Source organism: Cetorhinus maximus, chromosome 15 (genome assembly GCF_964194155.1).
Source record: "Cetorhinus maximus chromosome 15, sCetMax3.hap1.1, whole genome shotgun sequence".
In the NCBI taxonomy this organism is placed as follows: Eukaryota; Metazoa; Chordata; class Chondrichthyes; order Lamniformes; family Cetorhinidae; genus Cetorhinus; species Cetorhinus maximus.
Genome location: NC_135893.1, coordinates 60,720,967 through 60,746,511, shown reverse-complemented (window position 1 = coordinate 60,746,511; position 25,545 = coordinate 60,720,967). Strand labels below are relative to the sequence as shown.

General features: G+C 40.1%; 1 protein-coding gene across 9 annotated transcripts in view; it reads left to right on the top strand.

Annotated features, from left to right (window-relative positions):
• usp22 (ubiquitin specific peptidase 22) overlaps positions 1 to 25,545 on the top strand; it is a 113,690-nt gene that overhangs the window by 11,999 nt on the left and 76,146 nt on the right. Inside the window, exon 1 of one of the 9 annotated variants that reach the window (XM_078558520.1) lies at positions 2,619 to 2,724. The exons of 5 other annotated variants lie outside the window; for them this stretch is intronic. The gene's annotated coding sequence lies outside the window, so the exon portion shown is untranslated. Of the gene's footprint in view, positions 1 to 2,618; positions 2,725 to 3,180; positions 3,339 to 13,077; positions 13,291 to 14,761; positions 15,674 to 25,545 lie in introns of those variants that run through there. 3 more of the 9 variants (XM_078558518.1, XM_078558521.1, XM_078558519.1) reach the window with 3 other exon arrangements.

The following is a 25,545-nucleotide window of genomic DNA, read 5'->3' as shown; positions in this document are numbered from 1 at the left end:
TAGTTTTGTCCCTTTAGTATTTTTGTATCCTCTAGCATTATCTGCTGATTTACTCTTAGATTTGTACTCTGTTCCTTCCTGTCACAGAAATAAATTGAACTAAAATTTGTAGAAAAATACCAGGAAGTTGAGATTAACCCTGACTCTAGTAAGAAATAAGGGGAAGGAGTTGAGAAAGATTGTCAAGAGAGTGAGAGGCTGGATTTGAGGGAAGGATTGCCTTCCAGACAGATGACCTTCCTGTTGTATCATGTCCAGGAGTGAGAGATGCCGTAGCAGTATTCTTGTCTTGGGACAGGAATTGTGGCGAGTTGTTTGTTGAGAAAATTTGCATGAAAGAGGAAGCAAAGATTTGGAGGGCGATCCATTTGAGATTGAAGGATGTAAATGGATGAAGGACAAAAGTTGAGTCCTGAAAGAGACAGGTGGGAATTGTTGGTTATACTAATAAATTAAGAACCTGGGTTTCTGAAGAATTTGAAAGCTGAGATCGCAACCAGATCAACCATGATCTTATTGAATGGCAGAGCGAGCTAGAAGGATCAAATGGCCTACTTCTGCCCCTATGTTCTTATGTCAGATTTTGATTGTTCAGACATAGAGCATCAAGATGCACTTTTTTTCCCCCTCCTTGTACCAGTGGAAGAGCAGAAGTTGTAAACACTACATTTCATCAAGCTTTGTCAGATCACATTGTTAAAGTGGTATAATCAAGATTGGCTGGACTTGGATGATGAGTGAAAGATGTTATTGATATGAAGAGGGGAAACCTAGGAGAGCTGAAAGTTCTGGGAAACTTCAGAGCTAATGGAAAAAGGGTCAGAGGATGAGCCATCAACTAAAGCACTGCAATTGAGAGGAAACTAAATTGGCATCAGTATGGATCTGATGATAAACCCTATGATAGTAACTTGTTTAGAACTATACACTTAATAGCACCCCATTAAATGTGCACATTACAGATGTTCGGAAACATTTCTAGCTTAGTGCACTTTAAAAACTATATCTTGAAAGTGATTGGAATGCTTTTAAATCTGATAAAACAAAAAGCAGCCAACTGCTACATTGCGTTTGCTGACGTAGAGTATGATGCTGCATTTATTAATGGCTAAATTTGGTGACTCACAAAGATCAAATATGTCAAGTTCCATTTTTGTTGTTGGATTGTGGATTGTAATAAAAAAACCCATATTTTGGGATTGCAATTCTGCCTGTTTTATTGCAGGAACACAAGTGTTATCCTTCACGTTTTATTCAAAAATCCCTGCAAAATACATTGCTGCCAGATTTTGTTGCAAAACATGTGCCAGTTAAGCTGCTTGATGACTTGCACCAAAGATGAATCACAGCTGTGACTGTTCCAAAGTGATATGCAGTGGTGTATATACAAGTATTTACTGGATTTCAGTGGTCGAGTAATAGAACTGGATGTTGTATCAGACTTGGAGAGAGTGGTTAAGTTGCCTCATTAGAGATGTGGTTAATGCGATCCACTTTGGAATAAAGAGGAGGAATTTAAATTTCCTAAATAACTGGTACTAAGGGTAGTCTACAATTAGAGAGCAGAGTGCCCCTGGAGGATCAGCCCTTTGATCTCTGATTTACAGCAATTATAAATTTATATCTTGACATTAAAGGTAGATTGTCTAAATGTGAAGGTGAGACCAAGTCATGTAGTGAATGGTGGCTGTAGATTATCATGAATATTATCCTTTCCTACAGAGTTAATTGGGAAAGCAAGGAAGAGCTCCCAGGAGATGTGCTGTCTGGCTGTGTGAGGTGGGATGGGAGGGAGGACAGGAATGGTGTGAGCAGGTTGCTCTGTGGGATGGGATAGGTCTAATGGACAATCTGGCTTTTTCCTGCCTTTTTTAGGCATGTCTATATTTTATAGTTTTTCCCATATTCCTTCATGGTACCTAGATATTGCTAGCATCTCTTGAGATGCTCAAATGCTTCACCTACAATGAATTATTTTTAGGTCCAGTCCAGTTGCTGTTGTCAATGCATTTTTATTAAGAATGCATGGTAACATAATTAGCAGTCTTTTGAGTTTCTATTCCATTTTATTGATCTTGCTGATGTTCTTTTCACCTGTGATACTGTTCCTGGGTCATCGGTTGCCTTCTATTATTTGCTGGATGAACTATCCCAAAGAGTCTGTTTTATAATCATGTAAAGCAGACCTAATATCAAATCGAAGTGTAATGACTGACTCAACTTGGTCACTGACGTTAAGAATATAAAGGCAACAGCTGTTATAAGATATAGTAGCTCTCTGCCACTCAGAGTATATACTATTTTATAATGATAAAGATGTTTATGCCATATAGGAGTTAACGTCAGGGCTGCTGATGGTATTCTGGGATTTTTACTGCTGCTTGAGGATTAAATTGAGATTTTTCTTTTTGTACGTTTATTCTGCGACAACCAAGAATTTGATTTTCTTTTCCTTCTATTTGTATTGCTTATGTATTCAATTAATTTTTATCTCTTCTGTTTTAAGGCTGGAAATACACAGCAACATGATATGAAAGATGAATCAAATGTGATTAGATAACATGCATTTAGAAATACTGGTAAGGGGAGTGTGCTTTGCCAGCAGTGGGTGATGATCTTGGAGCTTGTACTCTGAGGAAGGTACCACAGGTTTGTAGTAGTGAGGTCATTTAATCTGACATCACTATGGAGAGGATTTGACAGAACGTGACCTGACAATTTGAGGTTTGACACTAATATTTTCCTGGTGTTCCTCAGTACTGAGGGGCAGGGTATGGATCTAATTGCATTTGTGGGATTATCTCTGGTTTGTCAGCACTGCTATATTGTGCTGATTCCATTAACTTGCTTATTTATATTTTCAAACTAACAACAATACTGGTGTTGATTAGAGACTTTCTATACTACTAGTATTCACTTTTGGGGAAAAAAATCGAGTGGAAAAAAATGAGGAAAGATTTTGCCTCAGCTTAATGCATGCTCTGAAGTTTATAATTTATAAATTGGCATAAGCTGCAACAGGTACTTTGTACAATATGTCTTGTTTCTTATCTTGCACACTTGCACTTATAAAAATTTTCTGTGTGAATATAAATACATAAAAGCCCAAAAATAAACTTTATCTAAATACAGCTTTTGAAAATTGTCTTCGGATCACTTTTTTTAAGGTGCGGGAAGAGAAACACTAGTTGTTGCTGGAGTCTTGAAAGAGAAGCATCATATCATTTGATGAACTAAATGTGGCTGTTGCAGTACCTGCATTCAGCTGGCAGTCACTGCTCTGACCAAGATTTCAAGTTCAAACCCTGGCTTTGGGGAAACATGGGAACCTTTTTTAAGTAAAATGTATTTACTTAATTATAAGACACACAATATAATTGAATGGATATAGTTAGTTATTGCAAGATGGATAATCTTTACAATTTTCAATTTAAAACCTTACTTTGGACAAAGAACAATTATTGGAAAAATGGTGTTAGCAAACAAATGCTTTTTAAATTACTCATTTTGTTTTACAAACCGTGATACTGTTTACATGATTTCCCATTCTAAGATTTATATTTTGCATGTCCCAGTTCTAAATATTTACGCAGGTAGCTTCCATTGTAAATGTTCATATAAATATTGACATAAAAAGCATTATGGGAAGTAATGCTTCTGGCTAGGAAGTGTGCACCACTTGCAAAACATTAAATAATGTATAGATAAGTCAATCTATAAAATTAGAAACCCAAGAAAGGAATGTTGAGTTGCTAAAGCATGTGTATGATGATGTGGTGTTGTGTCTGACCAAGTATACAGGGACAAGATATAAATCCAGAAAAGTGGATTTGGAGAAGGACAAGAAAGATGGGGATAAATTAGGATGAAAATATTGAAAATTTAACAATTAAAGAATACTCCTTGAGCACTATTTGGTTTCAATTAATGTGTTTGCAAGTGGGAAAGCTGGAAGTAATTTTTTTTATATAATATGTATGCAACCCATTTGAGTTGTTGGTGCTTTCACTTCCCTAATAATGAATTTACTGATATTTTAAGTTCCTTTTGAATTGGACCAGAGATTGAAACACTTGAGTTGGGAATTTCCAATGTTTCAGAATTTAATGGGAAATTTGTTTGGGATATAAATAACTTGGATAATGAACTGAGATTATTTACATGCAACATGTAGCAGAGCAATTTCCTGCTACATTTAAATACCAGTTAACTTTACAGCAATTGTTAAATTTCATTATTTAGCAAGGACATTGCATGTTAACAGAACAGCAAGACCTGATTGTTTACCCACTGTGATACCTGCAGCTGCCAAAAATAGCTCCAGAATTCCCAGCATATTGTACTACCAAATATACCAGCAAATGATTGCTAAGCAAAATTCCTGAAGTTTGAATGAATTCATTTGAATTTTATTTGGAGCTATTTCCTGTTTTCATTTCTCTGGGGTTTTTTTTTTGGATTATATTGACTTCAGGTAAAATCCTGCTCACCCACAGTTCCTTCAAGAAGGTGGTAGCAGGCCTATGCCTTGAATTACTACAGTCCTTGAAATGGTGTTAGGTAGATAATGTTAGAATTTTGCCCCAGTGACAATGGAGAAATATGATGTGTCCAATTAGGGTGGTGTGTGGCTTGGAGGTGAAGGTGTTACTTTACTTTTGCTCCTCCTCTCTGACAGAGGTTGCAGGGATGGGAGGTGCTGTTGAAGCAAGCTTGAACAATTCAAAAAATATATCCTGTAGGTCATGGATAATTCAGCCACATTCAGAAAAATTCTGTTTCCATTATTGCAATCGAAAAATATATTTAAGCTTCCTTCACGGCGGTTTCATAAGCCTGAGTTTCTGGTTACTTCGACGTCAAGTGCATTAATTATAGAGACACATGGTAAAGCAAAACATCAAACGTATAAACCACCCATGTTGATGCACAATAGACGAGCCAGGACCTGATGAGCTTCATGAAGTCAGATTGTTCCTTTTGAAAACCTGACTTCGGCTTGTCCTGAGTCAGAAAGTTGTAGGTTCAAGATTCACGCCAGGACATGAGCACATTATCTTGGCTTGCGCTTCTGATATAGTTAAGGGAGTGCTGCATTGTTAAGAGGCACTGTCTTTTTAGTGAGATGCTAAACTCATCTGGCCTGTTGAGGGAACATAAAAGATGCCAAAACAAAAGAGTACGGTGTATTTCTGGTGCCTCTGTGTAAGAGTCATCTTTGTAATATCCTTTTTAATTCTTTGGATAATTTTGTCCATTGGTAAAAGGGCACAAATTTAAGAAAATCAATGCCTATTTATCTTGAAGACCCCTCTAGCTCATGCCTTGGTTTTCTCAGCCCTGGTGGAAGAGCCCCAACTTCACCATTCTGGTTTGATTGCAATCCATAATTAATTGCATTTGTCATATGTCTTGCAATTTTAATTTTGGTTGTGAGATTTACTCAAGATTTCAAATTTCTGTGTATCCTTCTGGAGGAAGAATAAGCTAGCTTTGCTACATTGTAAAACGCACTTGATATGGGATATAAGCGTGCTGTAATTGCTTTACTCCCATGTTCGTCTAATATTAGAGGAAGAGCTATATTATTGGAATTGTTGTAATTCACATGGGATGTTAAACTGCAACCCTGCCTGCCTGTTCAGTTAGATATAAAATGTCCTATGGATCTACCAAAAGAACAGAGTTCTTCTGGTGACCTGCCCAGTATTTGTTTCTCAGCTAACACTTCCAAAGACAGATCAACTGGTTGTTATCTTGTGAGAGATACGATGAGTCAATACATCGTAATGCCCTAAAGTGCTTCACAGGAGCGTGATGAGACAAAAAATTGACATTGAACCAAAGAAAGAAATTCAGACCATGGCTTAACCAATATTCCCTCTAATTTTCCTCTGCTATGCTTGGCCTGTTTGTCACACTGTGATCCCTTTAAGATTGCTTTGCAGCTGTGTGTGTGTGCATCTTAAAGGAATGCTGTTTGCCTCCTGTGTGGCACATTATGGATTGCTGCACAGCCATGCACATGCAGTTTGTAAGGAGCTTTGACTACCGTATGACTAAAACACTTGGTCAGTGGTTAGTTGTAAGGATTATATGAACGGAGGAGAGAGGTTTGGGGAGAAAATCCTGGAGTCTAGGATCTGAAACTGTTGAACGCATGGTCTCCAATGGTGAGATGAAGAAAGTGGGGATGCACAAGAGGCCGGAAAGGAGCTTTGTTTTCCCATAAATGCAAGTCTCTGTTTCTATTTTATGCTCCTGTGAAGTGTTCTGAAGTTTGACTATGTTAAAGATGCACTATGAATGGAATTCCTTAGGAACAAAGGAATAAGAGTAGGCCATTTGGCTAGTCGAGTCTGCTCTGCCATTCAATTATATCATGGCTGATCTACCTCAATGCTACTTGGCCACGCTATCCCCATATCCCTTGATGTAATTACTACCCAGAAGTCTTCCGATTTCTGTCTTGAATATGCTAAATAACTGAGTCTCCACAGCCCTCTGGGGTTCTGCTGAGATATGGACTCAGGATCTCTTGTTTACCAAATTTGTATGCTAGCTTTTTTCCATTGATTGAATCATCTCTACCATTGCAATTGCCAGGGGAGTGTTGGAGTAGAAGCTTTTCACACGACTTCTGGCCACGCTTTAGCTTTTTAAGTGAATCCGAGCGATCTTCAATGAATATATAATTTGAGTTGTTAGACAAAAAAAAGTCATAAGTTTTTGTTTGGAGCTTGTCATGTGAAGTGCTCCTCAAAGAGATTTCTTATCATTCCCACACAGTAAATCCTCAACTATATTCTGCTGTGACATCACAGCAACCACAACCTTGAAATATTGTTTTGTTTGTGGGGGAGGCGATGGTGTAGTGGTTTTGCTGCTGAATTAGTAATCCAGAGGCCCAGGATTATGCTCTGGGGACCCGGGTTCGAATCCCGCCATGCAGATGGTGGAATTTGAATTCAATAAAAATCTGGAATTAAAACACTCAAATTCTGTGGAGTTGATGCGAATCGGGGGAAAACCTTCTGCTGGTTAGAGTCATACCTAGCACAAAGGAAGATGGTTGTGGTTGCTGAAGGTCTCAGCTCCAGGACATCACTGCAGGAGTTCCTCAGAGTAGTGTCTTTGGCCCAACCATTTTCAGCTGCTTCAATGACCTTCCTTCCATCATAAGGTCAGAAGTGGGGATGTTGGCTGATTGGTGCTGAACATTACACATTCACGACTTCTCAGGCACTGAAGCAGTCCAAATGCAGCAAGACTGGGACAATGTCCAATCTTGGGCTGACGAGTGCCAAGTAACATTTGCGCCACAAGTGCCAGGCAATGACCATCTCCAACAAGAGACAATCTAACCATCGCCCCTTGAAGTTTAATGGCATTACCATTACTGAATCCCCCCCCCCACTATCAACATCCTGGGGGGGGTCACCATTGCCTAGAAACTGAGCTGGACTAGCCATATAAATACTGTGGTTACAAGAGCAGGTTAGAAACTAGGACTCCTCCGACAAGTAACTTACCACCTGACTCCCCAAAGCCTGTCCACCATCTACAAGGCATGAGTCAGGAGTGTGATGGAATACTCCCCACTTGTCTGGGTGAGTGTGGCTCCCACAATACTGAAGAAGTTTGACACTGTCCAAGACAAAGCAGCCAACTTGATTGGCACCACGTCCACAAACATTCACTCCCTCCACTGCCAACACACAGTAGCAGCAGTGTGTGCCATCTACAAGATGCACTGCAGGAATTCACCAAGGCTCCTTAGACAGCACCTTCCAAACCCATGACCACTACCATCTAGAAGGACAAGGGCAGCAGATAGATGGGAACACCACCACCTGGAAGTTCCCCTCCAAGTCACTCACCATCCTGACTTGGAAATATATTGCTGTTCCTTCACTGTCGCTGGGCCAAAATCCTGAACTCACTTCCTGACAGCACTGGTGTACCTACATCACATGGACTGCAGCAGTTCAAGAAGGTAGCTCACCACCACCTTCTCATGGGCAACTGGTGCTGGGCAATAAATGCTGGTCCAGCCAGTGAAGCTCATATCCTGTGAACAATTGTCCTTTTTTGTTTTTCATTTGTTACCTTTAACTATTATGGACATTGCTTGCTTTTTCTTTGGGAGATGAGCAGACCTTGGCCTGTGTCATATTGCTACAGCAGTCTATCTTTGTATTTGAGGGTGTTCTTCTGATACTGGAGCATCTAGACTTTAATCTAGACTTAATTGTAGAATTTATTACTATTCCGGACTGTATTGGATAATTAATGTAAAGGGCAGAGCGGGGCAAGAGTTTCTGGAGTGTTCAGGAGAATTTTCTGCATCAGTATGTTTCCAGCCCAATGAGGAATGAGGCATTGCTGGTCTGGATCCACTGGACCCAGCTCATTTTCCAGAGCCATGTCAGTAAGAGAACACTTGGGGACAGTGACTGAAGCATCGTTTAGGTTAGCAATGGAAAAGGCCAAAGATTAAAATTAATTGGGGCAGTGGCAACTTCAATGGGTTAAGAATGGATCTGATCCAGGTAAACTGGAATCCAAGGTTTGCAGGCAAAACTAACTGAATGATGGGGCAATCTTAAAGAGGAATTAATTAGGTTACAGTCAAGATGCATTCCCAGGTAGGGCAAACAAATCCAGAGATGCCTGGATGATGAAAGTGCTAGAGAGAAAGATGAAGCTGAAAAAGGTGCACATGACAGTTGAATATAGAGTTTCCATTGGTGAAAGAGTTGAGAACTAGAGAGATCTGTGTTAAGGTGAATGGAAAAGAATCAATGGTGAAATGAGGAAAAACTTTATCAGGCAGTGATTGGTTAGGACCTGAAATGCACCGCCATTGTGTGGGTTCATTTGAGCCTTTCAGACGGCAACTGGATAAGCACCCAAAGACAAACAATTTGCTGGGTTACAGGGAAAAAGTTGGGGACAGGTGGTAGGTGAGTTCTTGCAGAGTGGGCATGGGCACTGTGGGTTAAATGGCCTCCTGTGCTGTAACCATTCTATGATTATTGTATCCAACAATGAATAATTCAGTAAGCAATAACATTGCCTAAACACATGTTGAATTAGGTTTTGTATTTTATTCCTGCTTCCAGTATTTTATAAGTATTATGCCTGGGAATAAAGAGGAGAGGAATCTAACTCCGCATATGCATTTGTATGTATTTATATTTACCACATACTTCTAGTTTATATGTTTCAACTTCAGTCACAATTTCGGGGGGGGTTGGGGGGTGCAGTGTAGTGGGTAGCAGTGTTGAAAGGCAAAATTAAGTAGAAACATTTTTAATTTCCAGCACCTTTTTGATATAAGCTTAAGATTGTTGGCTCTGTTAATTAATCATTATGTTCCCTTGATTTACCTCATGCAGTGTGCACTTCTCAGAACTGCCCAAAACAAAAGGCTGGTACTTTTGTGATGTTTGGCATTATTACCTGTACCTCTGCCTACCTTCAGTGGCAATGTTTTCACCCCTGTTTGTCAGTCTGTTTGTAAACAATTATCTCAAACTAATGGATGGGTTTCAATGAAACTTGGCACATGGTATGCTCCAAGGAAGAACTGATTGATTGATTGGTTTTTAGCCAAGATGTGGATCTGGATCCTGGAATTTTTTTAAAGGATGTATTAACATTGGGAGATGTGGAAACTTGGCTTTTTTAAAAATGTTGAGTTTTATGTAGAATGTTGTGGATTGTCTCAGCTGTCAACATGTGAGCAGAGTTTTTAGAGCAGGTTATTGTATGGATTGGCCTAAAGTCACGTCACTGAAATGGAAGTTCTTTAATAAAAATATTTATTTTTCAGCTATGTAGTTAGAGCATCAAACAGGGAAAAGTTTCCAGGAAGAGCTGTGTAATTGTAATAACGCTGAGTTAACACTGTGTGGTGGAGGTATGCACTCTAAGTGCCCTTTTCACTTTTTTATTAGCTGCAACTAGCAGGGAAATATCTCTATCTATATTTTGCTTAGAGCACATGTTTCCTGTAGACAAGTCTTTCTTCCTGTTGTCACGATTTTGGTCACACTTTCATCATTTCCAATTTGATTTTACAATGTTGCTGTCAATGTGGTTGCATCCACTGACCACTGGGTAGCTCTGTGGGGTGACTTTCTGATGTCTCTCTCCCAATTCAGTCACCATCTTACATATGTTTTTAATAGTTTATCAGTTTTATTTGCCTCTCTTTACAACCATCAAAACTCAGCATTTTTCAAGTAAACCAAGGGATCCAAAGCATGTCTTCAGAGTGTGAAAATGATGAACTGCAAGATGGGCACACTGCTCCAGGTTTGGTCAAGTAACCAGCTTGTGTTAGCGAAGATTTTTTTAAATCCAGGTTCAGCATACCTGTCTTAGTAGAGTTAGTGCTAATCTGCAGTGAGGACTTCAGGGCTAATTGTAACTTTCAGCAGTGGATAAGAAAGCGTGGGAGCTTATTGGCCACCTGTAAAGTGCCTCGCCTGACTTTCTCTTTTATTTCTCTCTCTCCTTTTCCCATTTGACAGGTGGGCAACACATTTTCCCTGCCACTGCTGAAAAAGCTCGTACTAATAAATTGCAAGTTCAGTTAAAGCCATTAATTTATGATATGAACAATGGGTTGAAGAGAAAAACGGGTGATGAGGAACAAGCTTGTTGGAAATCAAACCCCTGTTAGTTTGCACTTGTAGCATCTGTGTGCATCTGAATTGGTACTAACGTTAGGTGTTTGTCTTGAGTTAATTTATCATAACTAATGGCTTAAAGGAAAAATGGGAAAGTATACATGTGGGTAGAATTCAGCTTAGGTGGATTAACCGCCTGTTATACACTGCGCTTGATTTTCAGTTCCATTGTAGTCAATGGTTTTAAATATTAGATGTTGCATATAATGGGCAGTCAATCTGATATTGCTGGTTTTGTACCTCCCCTTATGTTTCTATTCTATGGTATCAAGTGCAAATCCAACTACACCAACTGATTCTGCCACTAGAGGCTCCCAATGAACTACATAATTTTCAATTGTCCCTCAGACACAAATCTACAGATGCCCTGCTGTAATTTTACCAAAAAATAGGACTGCTGACTTAGTTATGCAATTTCTGTTACTGACCAGTCAAATAATAATAGATAAAGAAAACGGTGGCAGCAGAAGCCTAATGACACTGATTCTCTTTATCCTTGTGAAAATAGTGATTCTTCCTGTTTTGATAGTGATAGTTTGAAACCAGACTTTATAGGAGTCTTGCTAGTGCAATCTGTTGGTATACAGGGCAATGCTGCTGCATTTCCCTGCTGTCTGGAATTCTGTCTTGAATGCTGCTGCTTTCTCCCATCTCTTTCTAAACCTCTAAGTCATAGAAACACTTAGAAGGTCTGGCAGCATCTGTGGAGAGAGAAACAAAGTTAATGTTTTAGGTCAATGATCTTTCCATCAGTTCTGATGAAAGATCATTGACCTAAAACATTAACTCTGTTCCTCTCTCCACAGATGCTGCCAGACCTTCTGAGTGATTCTAGCATTTTCTATTTTTGTCAGATTTTGGGCGTTTGCTGTTGTTTCTTTTTAGTCTTTTACTTTGGTCAACTTTTTTAAAAAAAAACTTTTGCTTACAAAATAGGTGTGCTGTATAAATTCAAGTTGTGTTCAGGATTTTGCAGATCGATGGTTCACACAATCTTGCTTACAAATTTGGAAAATGCCACATCCTGAACCATTGAATCAGATTACTTTTCCCCTTTTGCTTTTATTAGCAATGAAGACTGCATCTGTACAGATGCAATTTAGATTAGGTAAACAGCTTGGCTCATTTAAATAGAAACCAAGTGCTAAAAACCCTGGCAGATATGGCACCTGTTTCTTTTTTTAAAAAGGACAGGTTAATGTTTAGGGCATAATTTTTTACCCTAGTCTGCAGTTTTGCAAGAACCTCCTCCATTGGATTGAAAACACACATCTGCAGAAAGCTTATTGGAAAGGAAGTAATTGCAACTCAAAACAACAAATGGATTCTCTGCTTTATACACGAGAGCACTGCTTCCAAAAGAGAGGAAGATGTATTGGTTAGGCCACAGTTGGAGGATTGTGTACATTTCTGGACACCCCACTTTAGATAAGATATTAGTCATAGTACAGGTACAGCAAAATTTGCCAGCGTATATCTTGTAATATTGCTTGCTGTAAGACACTGGTCATACCTTGCATTTTTTTCCTAGTGGGTAGTATGGCAGGCAAGGAATCCTATGAGGACTGCACACTCTATTCCAATCTCCATCTTCCACCCTCTAAACTTGAATCCACCCAAAACTCCGCCTGTATACTAACTAGCATCGTCCCATTCACCTTTACTTATAAAAATTCTCATCCTTGCTTTTAAATCCATCCATGGCCTTGCCCCCATCCTAGCTCCAGTAATGTCCTCCGACCCCATAAGCAATCCTTGGATTTCTGTGCTCTTCCAATTCTGACCTCTTGTGCATTCCTTATTTTAATTGCTCCACTATTGTTTCAGCCCTTAAGTCTGGAATTACCTCCCTAAACCACTTCATCTTTCAATCACTCTCCCTTGAAGATGTGCTTTGAAACCATCTTCTTTAGCCAAGCATTTGGTTATCTGTCATCATATCCCCTTGTTTATTTCAGTGTCAAATTTTGCTTGCTAATTCTCCTGTGAGGTGTCTTGGGGCATTTTACTATGATACAGGTGCAAGTTGTTGTTGTCATTCTCGTCATTGAGCTGCAGGGTATGTCCCCTCATCCATTTCCTGCGTCCTTTATTTTCCCCTCTATTCCTATTGCTACCCCTCTGCCATTCTCCATTTTCCCCCTTCCCCTTTCCAGTCCTGATTTCCCTACCCATCACCAGATGCACCCTGCAATCTTCCATCCTCTTCCAAATAATTTTTTTACCCTGTTTTCTGTGTACTGTTGAACTCCTTGACCAGATTCTGAGGCAGTTATTTTTTAAAGTGGCAACTGCATTATGAACATAATTGCCTTTCTCTCTAGCAGCTCCTTTAAGTTAGGAGGACGCTTGCTGCGGAACCAATGGTAAGAGCTTGTGTGTGGATTCTTTTAATGTGGAAAGCTGTCACACTGTAGCTACCACATGCTTCTGGCTGACTAGGAAACTTTGCCATTCTTACTGCTTGCCATAGGTGTTACTGGAAGGATTTACAGGCTGACAATCAACCTGGCTGGCCACACCGCGAATGCATTTTCTGTGGCCATTGAGTCCTGGTGTGGAACTTTAATCTGGAGCTTCTGGCTTAGAGGTAGGGGTGCTACCGACTGTGCCACAAGACCTACTGTGAACATAATTATACAACACTTAAATGAAGAACAGCTCTGCGTTTTGTGCTGTTGCTGTTTGCCCTTGTCTGTAAGACAAGAACAGCTTTGTCGTACAATAATTAATTTTGTATATTATCTGATTTAATATGTTCAAATATTTGGAGGGAAAAAGGTGTAAATTTCCACCCTCCACATTTCCTGTATCATCACTTTACCCTAATTTAATTAAAGGGTTAACATCTTTGGTAAAAGCAAATACTGCGGTTGCTGGAAATCTGAAACAAAAACAGAAAGTGCTGGAAGAGTCTGTTAACTTTTTTTTTTCTCTCTCCACAGATGCTGTTAGACCTGCTGAGTTTTTCCAACATTTTCTGTTTTTGTTAACATCTTTGGACTTTGTATATCTTTGGGTTTTCTGTTTTTGTTTTGAATCTTGGGAATTTGACTTTCAAAAGGATTTAGTTAAGAAAAATCAGTGGGGATGCGGAAAAATCAGTGGGACTGCAAGTGATGGTCGGTGGAGTGTTGCAGCCGTGAAAGTCTTTGCTGAGGCACAAAGGAGCAAACTTGAGTTCATTTGTTACAGTTTTTACTGACTGCAAGTGTTCCATTTCAAAATGATCTTCTCCAACCAATTTGAAAAATGACCATATCTTTCGATGTGTAGCAGAGGTGAAAAAATGCTACAGACAACCACTCCAGTGTGTGTAAGAGCCAACTCACATTTATTCTCCAAGAAAATTAAAGCCCGATTAACGTTAAATTCTAAAATCCAGGAATTCAGTGAGAATTGATGAATTGGGAACTTTAGATGGCATAAACAGTTTCCACTAACAGTAACTGCAATTTACAGCTTTTATTTAGAAATTAGACAGTCTTTACATAGCATTTTATAGCACAGAAACAGGCCATTTGACCAATCGGGTCAATGCTGGCGTTTATATTCCACACGAGTGTCTTTTCTTTTTCTACTTTATCTTGCCATATCAACATATAACATCATTATGACGTAGAAGGAGGCTGTTTGGCCTGTTGAGCCCAAACTGGATCTCTCTAGGTCAATTCAATCAGCCTCATTCACCACTCTATCTCCATAGCCCTGCAAGTTTATTTCGCTTCAGTGCCCATCCAATTTCTTTTTTCAAATCATTTGTCTCTGTCACCCTTGTAGACAGTGAGTTCCAGATCATTACTGCTTGCCCTAACCATTATATCTTAATTTTACTGGTGCCACTGTACCTAGCACTATTGCTACGAGTGATGGTCGGGGATTGGAGAATGTAGACCTTTTTCGTGTATGAGATCATTTTGAGAATCTTAGCTTTAACCACAAGGAACGTTTCTTTGGAGGGTATAGGAGCAATTGCCTTGTATGACACCACCATTCATGGCAAATTTGTGTTCTTGTTGTTGTAGTCTTGATTTGTCATCTACTGAGTTTTGACTGAAGTGCATTTTATTACAAGTGGTCACTTAAAAGGAGACATGCTGTGGAAGCTTTTCATCTTGTACTCATCAGGACAGATTGGCAAGAATCTCAAAAGCATCAGCAATTTATATTGCGTGAGAAAATGGTGCTGATTGGTTGGAAAGTGGAAGAATGCATCAGGGAACAGTTAACTGGCAAGTTTTTAAAATTCAAACTAGGCAGATCAACTCTGGTCAAGACATTGCCATGCGGAATGAACCAGGGGATGGCTGTCCCACCAAGCTCTTGTTTAGTGGATATCTTCTTTACGTTTGCAAAGGACAGGGCCCTGTGTGTGAATATGTAGGTTCTAGCATGTGTAAGTGAGCCACACTGTGAGCAGACTGTGCTAGCCGACGACCAATTTAAGCTTCAATCAGGATTGTTTAGCAAGTGTTATCCAATCACGGCATCGCATCTATTATTGGACACTTTGTTCTGAGTTTCGCAAGCCTGGACTGGTTGAGTACAGTCAGTACTTTGCCTGTTGTGGACACCCAAAGGGACGTGCTATTTGATACGATTCCTCAGTTGCTGGGACGCATGGCCTACATAGCTGGTATCACACCGGCACTGAAATTCATAGACCACATTAGTTGCTTGTATGGTAAGCAAAACATCTTTTTAGCTTGACAGCAGCATCCTGTTAGTGGAGAATACCACTCGTTGCTATGTGTTCCATGGCAACACCTCTACCAATCAACATCCTCTTATGCGTTATAAATTGTTCCCGGTTGAAATTTGGTATTCTTGCGAATCTGCCCTGATGACAGCAAGATGAAAAGCTTCAACAGCATGTCTATTTTTTTTCAGCAATACTGCATTTATTACCTTCAGAAGTACTTCACATTGGCATTGTGGTGAAACTACCCTCTGCTTCGGTCTTGCTTGATGCTGTAAGTAAGAGTTGTTTTCCACCCAACCCTGCTTCAAACATGAGTGCAATTTTGTTCCCATCAGATACTCTCATTCATTGTTGCCAATCAGTGGAAGTAATCTTTTAGTATTTGTCCTCTTGGAGCCCTTCATGCTTTGAAAATGTCTCAAAGATTCCCCACCCCATTACCTTCTGTGTGCTCATGAGAGAAAAGCCTCAAATATTTGAGACTTTTTTTTTATAAGCTCAAGCCCCAAATAGGAGCAGAAGATAGTATAAGACTGGGAAAGACTTTACAATCCATCAGGCTGGTCTCAGAAACTAAAGTCTCATGATCTGACACTTTCAGATGTTTCTAATACTTCATATACTACTGGTCTTGGCACATTGACCTATAATTCCCCATATTGATACAGGCATATGAAGCAATCAGTTCCTTGCTTCCATTTCCTGGATGCTACATCTGTTTCTAATGATTCTCTGAAGAATGTGGCAAGGGTACAACTATTTTGCTAGCCACTTCAACTATCAAGTACTCCTAGGCCTGATGCCTTGTCTTCCTCAGCCTATCAGTGGCTGCTTTATCCAAAATTAGTTTATTTTACATATATAGACTGGGTGACTGCTTTGTGGAACACCTTAGTTCTGCAGTTGTGACCCTGCCTTCCAGTCACCCATTTTAATTCTCCACCTTGCTCCCACTCTAACCTTTCTGTCCTTAGTAGTATTTCAATGAAGCTCAAGGTAAGCTTGAGAAATAACACCTATTTCAACTGGATACTTTATGGCATTCTGGACTTAACATTGAGTTCAACAACTTTAGATTGTAACTCTGCCCCTATTTTGTTGCATTTTTCTTGACTGGTTTTTAAAATCGTTTTCTCTCATTTCCTTTGCTTTTGGATTACAGCCATTCATGCCTCCCCTCGACACATCTTTTGTTTCTTGTCCCATTGCCACTCCCTTTGGCCCTGTAACATGAAACCTTTTGTTATTTTAATTTCTCCTGCCTTCTCCCCTATCTCACACATTCCCTTTTATTCTTTTTCCCATCCTCCCCTTTCACTTGCTCAAAACGTATTGTATTTCTGGCTTTTCCCAGTTCTCTTGAAAGATCAGCAGACCTGAAACATGCTCTTGACAGATGCTGCCAGACTTACTCCTGATTATTTCAAGCATTTTCTGTTTTTATTTCACATTTCCAGCATCTGCAGTATTTTCCTTTTTTGTATGAGTTTTTTTTAATCTCTTGATACATCCCTCATGGATGTTTAACTTTGTGCTGGGGTTGATGGGTAGGAATAACCTCTTGAATAAAGCATAAAATAATTAATTTAGTATATTTGATATGTGTGGTTGCTTCACATTACAGCACCTTTGTGACCCCATAATTTCCTTTTTTAACCAGATTACTCAAGCAGCTTATTTATATAGTGCTCTTAACATAATAAAACAATCCGAGGCACTTCACAGGAGTGTTTATAAAGCAAAACTAGACACTGAGCCACGTAAGGCAATATTGGGCAGATGGCCAAAGGTTTGCTCAAACGTGTAGGTTTTGAGTGTAGTATAGTAGTCCTGTGTCACAGATGGCAACCCAAGCCCTTTAGTCACCTTTTGGATGGACTTCCAGTATTCTTTGCCTGAATTTTCACAGATCCGTGTCAGTAGGACTTCTGTTCACTTGCTGTATGTTGATCTGCAATGACACCCCATGTAAATGATGTAAAAAAGAAAATGGCAACATAAGTTGTAAAAACAGGTTCCTTCAAAAGGGCTTCAAAACGAAACATTAAAGTGGGGTGACTTAAAGTGAGGATTTAGTGTTTATGGCTGGTTCAGTTCCATTTCTGTTTCTGGTCATTGATAACCCCCAAGATATTGATGGGGTATTTGGTGATGGTAATGCTGTTGAATATCAAAGGGAAATGGCTAGATTCTCTGGTTGGAGATGTTCATTGCCTGGCACTTGTGTGGTGCAAATGTTACTTGCCAGTAAATGTATGCGTAGCATTTTTTCTAATCTCCAATTCCTTCTGATTATTGTACATTTTTACCTTCTGTTGCTGCCTTGCTGTGCATTGTAGATCATCTGTCATCTTTCATTTCATCATAACGCTTGATAACCTTAAAGACTTCTATCAAAATACTTTTTTGCCTAGTTAGTGCCTTTACCTACTTGTGTTGCCACCCATTTTTTTGAGGTCTGTTTATTTGCACACTTCAATCCTACTACTTTTTTGAATTTGCAATTGTCTTCTACATTAGAACTGCATTTGCTTGCTGGTGTATCTATGTCCTCCTACAGTCTTTCACAATTAGCTTTACTCCCAATTTGGTGTCGTCATCATATTTTAATTAACCCTTATCATTCCATTTAAGCGGGACAAGGTTAAACTTCATGGTTCACTTTGTGACCCGAATTGGAGTTGAAGCCAATCCCATCCTTGTCTGATGCCTATGCATGGGACACTTCCAACAGGAGTCACTGGATAGTAATCAGGAATGTAAAGTCTGGATAATGGAAAGCTAGGAGTGTTGGGGCCAATTGTAGTTCTGCTTTAGTGAAACCGGCTAGTTCAGTGATTGCTCTGATCTTCGTGATCGGTAGCACTCACTTTCTAATGGATAAATTTGAGCTCAAACAGGTAGACAAATTTTGTTCCCTAGAAAATGTTAACATTGGACGGAAAGTGTGACTGAGAAATAAGATGAAGGATTGGAATGGCCAAAGATGCATTTCCAAAATTAACAAGATTATGATCAACTCAAAATTAGCTACAAAAACAAAGCTGAGAATCCTGGAATGCTACATCTCACTAATTTTGACATATTAAAAAGTGCTGGACGATCAGTGAAGCAATAGAGAGAAGAATTAAGACTGTAGCATTAGGTTTTTGAGGTGAATAATGAAGATATCTTGGTCAAGTCATGCTACCAATGAAGAGGTGCTAGTAAAATCTGAGACTAAAAGAACTCTGCTGATCAGGAAGAGACAGTTGGAATTTCTTGGGCATGTAAGAAGAAATCATGACTTTGAAAGTCTAATGCTGATAGGAAAGATAGATAGTAAAAGAGATCGTGGTAGACAAAGAGTGATCTTTTAAAGAGTCTCGTGAATTGGATGAATGTATACCGATAATCCATGCCGCTGGAGCAAAATTAACATGGATGCCTACGGTCTCCAATGTCCTCCTAGGGCATGGTACCTGAAGAGAGATCCAAGAATATTGTACATGTCATTTACTGCAAAAAAAAAATCAGTGGTTAAATAACAGTTTTTTGTGGGGTACTGTGAGACATTTTTTTTATTCTTGTTTCTAGCAGAACAGCACAGCAGCAAATGAAATGCTCTATTTACTTTAAGTTGACTTGTACAGTCAGCAGAAGGCAGCATTCACAGACTTCCTCCCACCCCTTGTAAATAGTCCATTATGTTTGCAATCAATACTCATCAAATAGAGCTGTACATAACACTGCAGTGCAGATGGGCAAATAGGTATTTGGAATGGCAGTCGATTCAATGACTGTGTACTGCTGCAGTGTTGGTTGTGTTATTTTCCAAGCTACTGCAGTGCCTGGTGCATTGCAGGGAATAGAACAACACTAGGATAGCTCAGTGCATATCAGAACCTGTACATAACCTGTTGTGCCCCTCCTTGTCTTAGTGTTTTGGTTGGGCTGCTGATGCTTTCACATGGTAATTGTAGTTTTTTTAGTTTCTACAGTGAAACTAAAAGCAGCAAACACCAAATGTTGGTTTTAACTTAAAGGAAAGCAGACCTGAATCAGTGACATTTCCAGAAAATAGGATTGAAAAACAGTTGCTTTGAGTATATCAAGTGAAGCTGAGAGTGCAAGATTCTGAAGCAGTAATTGCACTGTTTTTTTGGAAAAAGTCATCTTACTAGTGCTTATGTTAAAACTATGAAAGTTTGAACAGTTTGCTACTTGATGCAGTAGAGCAGGGAAAATGCAGGCTCCAGTCATAATTTGCTTTTGACCTGAGCCAGGGGTCAATCTTCTCCCCCCTCCCCCCGGTGCAAGTTTTGAAACTTTTGGGGGCTGTTTTTTTTTTCATTTTCAGGAGCCCCTTTTTCATTCTTAGTAACTTCTCCTTTTTATTAGGTGATGCAGTCATATAGTAACATTACCACCTGTATTTGTGTTGAATTTATTTTAGGGTTTTCTTTTTTAGAGACTAGATAGGCAGGGGTTTTTTCCCTTACAGCAGTGAAGGCTAGTGGGGGCGGGGGGGCGGCGGGGTGCGGGGAGACCTGATTGAGGGGCATAGGGTAGATGGGAAGAAACTTTGCCCCTTAGTGGAGGGGCTAATAACCAGGGGGCATAGATTTAAGGTAAGGGGCAGGAGATTTGGAGGGAATTTGAGAAAAAGATTTTGGGACCCAGAGGGTGCGGGGGGTGGTGGGAGGTATCTGGAACACTCTGCCTGAAAGGGTGGTTGGGGTGGGAACCTCCACAACATTTAAAAAGTATTTAGATGAACACTTGAAACACCATAGCATACAAGGCTATGGGCCAAGTGCTCAAGTGGGATTAGAGTGGATGGGGGCTTGATGACCGGCGTGGGCATGATGGGCCGAAGGGCTCATTCCATGCTGTAAAACTCTGACTATGACTCAATAAGATGGCACAAATAATGAAGATGTCAAACATGCATATATTGTTAAACCTTTTAACTTGGAATCTATAAATAAGCTGGTTTAGTTAATTTATTATAAATAAATTACGCATTTTTTTCCCCTATAGTTTCCAAAATGAAAATTTTAACTACCTGGGACAAGGCAACTTGTTAGGAATAAGACTCTCATAGACAGCCCCCTTTAAAAATGTAATTGCAAGCAATTAGCACACCAACATTCTTTGGTTTTCTTCTGCTAATTTCAAGTTTCTTTCCCCTCAATACTTCTGTTTTAAAGTGACTGTTGACGAACATGTCAAAATAATACTTCCAAAGGCCCAACTGTGCAACGGGGGAATACACACAGATTAATTCTGTGGCACCAAGCTAACCATCACAAAATTAATGGTTTGCTTCACATATACTTAATGTTTCAGTGACTTTTCAAGCTCAGATGATCATCCAGATTTTGCCACACCCCTGTTCCAGTACAGCTACAACACTGGCATCTACCCAGCTATGTGGAAAATTGCCCAGGTATGCCCTGTGCACAGAGCAGGACAAATCCAACCCCCCACCCACCAGCACACAGTCTACTCTCGATCATCTGTATAGTAATGGAAGGAGTCATTAACAGTTCAGCAGTGCTATCAAGCGGCACTTGCTTAGCAATGACTTGTTCACTGACACCCAGTTTGGGTTCTGCCAGGGCCACTCCGCTCCGGACTTGATTACAACCTTGGTTCAAACATGGAAAAAAGAGCTGATCTCGTGGGGTGAGAATGACTGCCCTTGACGTCAAGGCCACATTTGACCAAGTGTGCCATCAAGGAGCCCTAGCAAAACTGGAGTCAATGAAAATCAGGGTGTAGGGGACGACGACTCCTGGTTGGAGTCATACCTAGCACAAGGAAGATGGTTGTGGTTGTTGGAAGCCAGTCATCTCAGCTCCAGGACATCACTGCAGGAGTTCCTCAGGGTAGTGTCCTCGGCCCAACCATCTTCAGCTGCTTCATCAATGACTTTCCTTCCATCATAAGGTCAGAAGTGTGGATGTTCACTGATGATTGCACAATGTTCGCCATTTGCGACTCCCTAGGTACTGAAGCAGTCCATGTCCAAATGCAACAAGACCTGGACAATATCCAGGCTTGGACTGACAAGTGGCAAGTAACATTCGCACTACACAAGTGTCAGGCAATGACCATCTCCAACAAGAGAGAATCCAACCATCGCCCCTTGATGTTCAGTGACATTACCATCACTGAATCCCCCACTATCAACATCCTGGGGGTTACCATTGACCAGAAACTGACCTGGACCAGCCATATAAATACTGTGGTTACAAGAGCAGGTCAGACTAGGGATCGTATGATGAATAACTCACCTCTTGACTCCCCAAAGCCTGTCCACCATCTACAAGGGACAAGTCAGGAGCCTGATGGAATACTCCCCATTTTCCTGGATGAGTGCAGCTACCACAACATTCAAGAAGCTCGACACCATCCAGGACAAAGCAGCTTGCTTGATTGGCACCACATTCACTCCCTCCACCACCAACGCATAATAGCACCAGTGTGTACCATCTGCAAGATGCAGTGCAGGGATTCACCTAGGCTCCTTAGCACCTTCCAAACCCACTACAACCTAGAAGGACAAGGGCAGAAAATAGATGGGAATACCACCACCTGGAAGTTCCCCTCCAAGCCACTCACCATCCTGACTTGGAAATATATCACCGTTCCTTCACTGTCGCTGGGTCAAAGTCCTGCAACTCCCTAACAGCACTGTGGGTGTATCTACACCACATGGACTGCAGCAGTTCAAGAAGGCAGCTCACCACCACCTTAAGGGCAACTAGGGATGGGCAATAAATGCTGGCCCACCCAGCGAAGCCCACATCCTGTGAATGAATGAATTTAAACAAAAAGCACTTTGGACAAAGTTTGGATGGACTAAAATAATGCTGATTGTGGTTCGTTATATCCATATTAAAAATAATGGACAGCTGTTTTAATTCTAAAAATGGGACTGGTTGGGGAGAATCAATATTTAATGAAATTGAAAATAAAATGAACTCAAATAGAACATGTGCTCCAAGAGATCATAAAGCTACCATTTGCATGTAAATATGAAAAATCTGTTGTTGAATTACTTCATAAAAATGCTGTTATTTATACTTGTGCACTTTTCAGCCTAGCTGTATATTCCCTGGTCACAGAACATTCAGTGAAGACCCTCTTTCTTCCCCTGCCCCCTCTCCCCTCCCCCTCAAACACACATTGCAATCAGTCCCGCCCGCCCATACACACCTATGTCCCTGTTCCAAACCCCTCATCCCCACTCATTCAGCAGCCACGGGGTCCACTGTCTTTTCCCAAAGTGACTTATTGTCTATAAGACACTATATAGGCACTGTTCCTGAATATCCTTTTTCCATTTAAAATTTCTGCCAGCATCTTTGATATAAAGAGTGCCATATTCCACACCTTTAAATCCATCGCCACAACTTCAATGAAATCCCTTGCTAAGGGTAGACTCACTATTGGCTGTGATGCTGTCCTTCTGTATTTCTTACTTATATCACATCTATTGCTTATCTCCCCTATAAGTTTAGTGTACCCTCCATTCCTTATTCTTGCATCTCTTAGCAAAATTTTTAATCTTTGGGGAGAAGGGTGGGCAAACTGCTGATGAAATTTTAACACAATTAGCTTTTTGTCCTGTATTATTCTAAGTCTTCTGTCTCATGTCTTTCAGATAAGTAGGCACTCCAGTCTTTGCTGCCCAGATAAAAAGGAAAGTTGGGATCATACCCCAGGGTTATCGAAGTAATGCATGAACACTTTGCCTTGTTTACCATCTCTCCAGAGCTACAGTTTAATGATTAGTCCTCACTCTAGTTATGCCGGATTTCGCTGGTAATCCCGGCATATATCTAGCCACAATCGTCCTAATCTTTTGTCCATTGATATCCAAGTCATGATGCTCATGAATATAAACGTAATCGCAGTTGGACAAAAGAAATGGGTATTTGACTTTCTCAGTAAATCACTTTCTGCCCGTCACACTCCTCTTAAAGTTATTTCACGCAACTATCCCATTGCTTAACAAGGTGAAGGAATGTAGCACAGACAAGGTCAAGGAATATGGCACAGACTGGTAATGTTGCAAGGAGCAGAAGCCCATGTGATCATGAGGTCTTAGTAGCTTCAAACAAATTAGACAAATTAATGAAGGATGCCAAACAGCAAGAACTATGATTAGCTCTACTTTTTCTGAGCATTTAAACGCACTACACGTGGTGATAGATGAGATGCTTGGTAAGATTTTACCAGATAGACCAAACTGTAAATTAACAACTGCTCTTCCTGGAATTTTTCCTGGAGTTTACCGGCATCTGTATTTACTGAGTCTACCTCCAGGAATCGTGCCTTTACGAATATAAGATCAATGGGACTTTTTCAGATTATAGCCCAGAGTTGTATGTGGCCATGTACATGGACCTGGAGTATAGGAAGGCAAATGGGTCATTTGGCGGTAAGACAGAAAATGGGAGGATAAAATGTTAACAGGATGGCAAGGTCATCTAGAAACAGGTCGCAGGCGTCAGTATGAAAGGAGGTTGTAACTAGAAATGATGAGGACAGAAACACCTTTGACAATTATGGCAGGAGAAAAGAATTGGGGAATTATAACAAAAGAATAAACCCCAGAAATGCCCAGCGTGTGATGAATTGGTGTTTTGGATGCGATTCAAAATACCATTATGCAATGAACTGTCCTAAACAATATAATGTGTTTGAAATTAAACATGGACCAGGATATATGAGTAGATTCACCAATGGCAGGGAAAGTTATTCTGACTTATTTTGGCTCTATTAGCTACAAATGCTGAGGAAAGTAAGTCCATTGATATTAAAGCTGCCTTTTTGCAGGGACACCAACTTCAAAGGGATGTTTTTCTCAGCCACCAAAAGAGGTGCCAAACGCAGAAGGGACACTCTGGAAGTTAAATGCGTATACTGTTTAAATGACTCCTCCAGAGTTTGATATTTCTCAGTGAGGTCAGTTTTGTTAAAGTTGGGCTGTCTTCAGTTGGAAACAGACCCGGCAATGTTTTATTAGCATTATGGAGGGAAACTTGCAGGCATCTTTATGATGCATATAGACCTTTTTTTGGGAGGTAATAGCAAATTTGAAATGGTTGTCATTAATGGGCTCAGGACGGAGTTCAAAATTGGAAGTCGGACTTCTGGTGCATTTAAATTACATTGGATTGGAAATCAGGCAGAGCGGATCACATGTCATTTTACATCAGGAATCCTACTTGGAGAACGTCAATCCCATTGCAATTAGTCATGGTAGAGCCTCCCAGAAAGATACAGCGGCTTTTGAAACGGAAAAAGAGGAACTCCGAAATCTAATGGGCAACTCAATTGGCTAGGCAAACAAACCAGGCCGGATGTCAGTTTTGATGTTTTGGAATTGAGCAGTAAAATAAATGATCCCAAGGTTGAAGAAATCATTCAAGCAAACAAAACAATGGCATAGCAAAATTAAAAATGGAACATTGTTTTGAAATTCCCATCTTTTGGTGATCTTAGAAAAATGAAACTGTTTAGTGATGCGTCTTATGCAAATCTATCTGATGGATTTTAAGAGTGCAGGAAATCTGAAATAAAAGCAAAATGGTAGAAAAATCCAGCAGGTTAGACAGCATCTGTGCAGAGAGAAACAGAGTTAATATTTGGAGTCCGTATGACCCTGCAGAGCTGAAGAAGGGTCAACGGACTCGAAATGTTAACTCCTGTTTCTCTCTCCGCAGATGCTGTCAAACCCGAGTTTTTCCAGTATTTTCTGTTTTTATTCGATACATGTGTTTTTTAAGAAGGGATTTTGATGGATTTATTGAATGGAAATATATATTGATTGTGTTATGAAAGAGAAGATCCACCTTTTTTATGGTGATTATGTACACTTAAGGGTTACTTCTGAAGAAGAGGGGAATCTGTTGGGGAAGGAAACAGTTGGCTCACAAGGTGTTCAATTGCTAATTATCAGATAACCTAAATACCCATTTGGATGTATAAAAGGGAAATGGGTGAGGTAAGTTCTCCCTGTAGAGAACTTCATGCAGCAGAAATAAAACTTTCTATCTGAAGGAGCCTGTCTTGGTCTCGGTCTTTACTGGCAAACAGCTATTGGAGCTTAACACCCCTTAACGCGCCCACCCCTCGATGCCTCGT